At 31.7% G+C, this 2,256-nt stretch overlaps 1 long non-coding RNA gene across 1 annotated transcript in view; it reads left to right on the top strand.

The window, feature by feature from the left end:
* Nucleotides 1-291: 291 nt before the first annotated feature.
* Nucleotides 292-2,256, top strand: part of LOC107570973 (uncharacterized) — a 20,596-nt gene continuing 18,631 nt past the window's right edge. The window contains exon 1 of the long non-coding RNA XR_001607117.1: nt 292-361. This is a non-coding gene — a long non-coding RNA (uncharacterized lncRNA). The remainder of the gene's footprint in view (nt 362-2,256) is intronic.

Here is a 2,256-nt window from a genome sequence, read left to right as displayed (position 1 = left end):
ATAAATGCATTTCATTCACAAGTAATGTCTGAGACCAGAGCAAATCCATATCTTTTGTAAAGCTTTGCGTTTGACTTTTGATGTACAATGATTTAAAACTGAATTTGAAGATGATGATGATGTTGATGATTAGTGCAATCAAAAGAAGCTCAACGTTTGTTGAACAATATGACAGACAAAATGAGTTATGACGATTCCTTAAAAGTATAGAAATGAATTATGGAAGAATCTGAGACCTGTCAGGAACATGTCCAGGTCATAAATATATAAAATGATATGTTAGATTATAGTTAGAAAATGAAATTGCTAATTGTTTCGATAATAATTAGTACGGGGATTAGTATAATAGGTGTTCCTTCTGGTCCTGCACACACACACACACACACACACACACACACACACACACAAACACTCACTCATACACTCAAACACACACACACACACTCACACACACTCTCTCTCTCACAAACACACTCACTCATACACTCACACACATATATACACACACACACACACACACTCACTCACTCACTCACTCACTCACACACACACACACTCTCTCTCTCTCACACACACACACACACACTGCCAGTTCTGATCACCCCAGATTTATGGAGACTATTTATAACAAACTGGAAATGTTGCGGTGCTGCCAACATCACAATCTCTCTGAAAGAAAGCAACAGGCAAGACAGACCCGCGACAGCCGGCCGCTGATTTATATGTAAATGTACAATTTGATTTGTCTAATTTCATTTCAGAGAGGAATAGGTACAGGTGGATTCTGTCACTCTGGCGGCGTCTCGCTGATGAATGCCGGTAATTAATCATTCATTTGCTTTCAGGCCTGCTGCATTTTTGGAAGGCATTTTTTCTTGTGTCACTGAGATTTTGTTCATATTTTGAATTAGTTTTCATCTATATGTTTTTCTTTTATTTTTACTTTAGTTAAAATTTTACTAATTTTGTAGTGAGATTTTGCATTTTATTAGTGTATATATATATAATTTTATTTCAAGTTACAATTTTTTATGCTTTTAGTTCTGGGAAGTTTGTGATTCATGTCAGGAATGTGTCAATGTTATTTTAGTGTCATTGAGATTATATTATAGACTTTATTAATATTTTAAATTAGTTTTCATTTTTTATATTTTTTGTTTTTATATACATTTTACTTAAAGTTTTGTTGCGAGTTTTTGTTAATTTTATTTGTTTTTGTTTTTGTTTATTAGTTTTGTTTTTGTAAATATGTCTCTGTAGTTTTTAATTTTTATTTCAGTTTTAGTTTTGGTTAAACGGCAACTAGCTGAAATAAAATAAGTCTAGGCCTATAAATAAAATAAAATGTATAAATAAAATATATTTGGTGTCTTGTGATTGCGTTTGGTATCTTTCAGGCATGTGTCAGTGTTGTTTTAGTGTCATTAAGATACTTTTATTATTGATATTTTGAAAAAGATTTTATTTTGAAAAAAATATTTTTTAATTTTCCTTTTTGAGTTTTTGTTAAATTTGTCATTTTTATTTTGGTAAATTTTTGTAAATATGTCTATTTTTATAATTTTTTGTTTCAGTTTTAGTTTTAGTTATTTCAGTACATCAAGTCAAACTAAAATTTCAAATGCTTTATTTCATTTAATGTTAATTTTATTTCAAGTAACAATTTTCTTTCTTTTTTAAAATTATAATAACTATAAGTAGCTATAATTTCAAACAGCAGTGCAGTTTTGAGATGGAAACAGTGAACAATTCATATGCTCCTGTTGTCATTTTAAGAAAGTATTTCTATACAAGAGAAATCTTCTCTGCTTGAGCTTCAGATTCATCAACTATAACTTTGGATGTTCATAAAGAGCTAAAGTGTGTCGCTGCTCAGTGAAGCTAGTGTTCATATTTCTCTTTTTCCCTCTCGAAACATGATGGATCAGTTTTATTCCTCTTTTATTTGCAGGAGTGTGCCATTTCTATAATATGTTGCATCAGCATCTTGTGTTCCAGTTTGTTGATGAGAAAAAAATAATTTGAAGTTGTAACGGAAAAAAGATTTACAATTAACTGAGTAATTATTCAGCCTGTTTAATGTCCCTGTAAGGCTGTTTTCCAGTGGATGAGCTGCACATTATAACACACACACACACACACACACACACACACACATGTACACACACACAAATACCCACACACACATGCACACACACACACACACACTCACACACACACACACACACATACACACACTCAGGGTTGTTTTTGTGA

The sequence above is a fragment of the Sinocyclocheilus grahami genome, unplaced genomic scaffold (genome assembly GCF_001515645.1).
Source record: "Sinocyclocheilus grahami isolate Dianchi unplaced genomic scaffold, SAMN03320097.WGS_v1.1 scaffold1528.1, whole genome shotgun sequence".
Taxonomy (NCBI): domain Eukaryota; kingdom Metazoa; phylum Chordata; class Actinopteri; order Cypriniformes; family Cyprinidae; genus Sinocyclocheilus; species Sinocyclocheilus grahami.
This window is presented reverse-complemented; position numbering and strand designations above follow the sequence as displayed.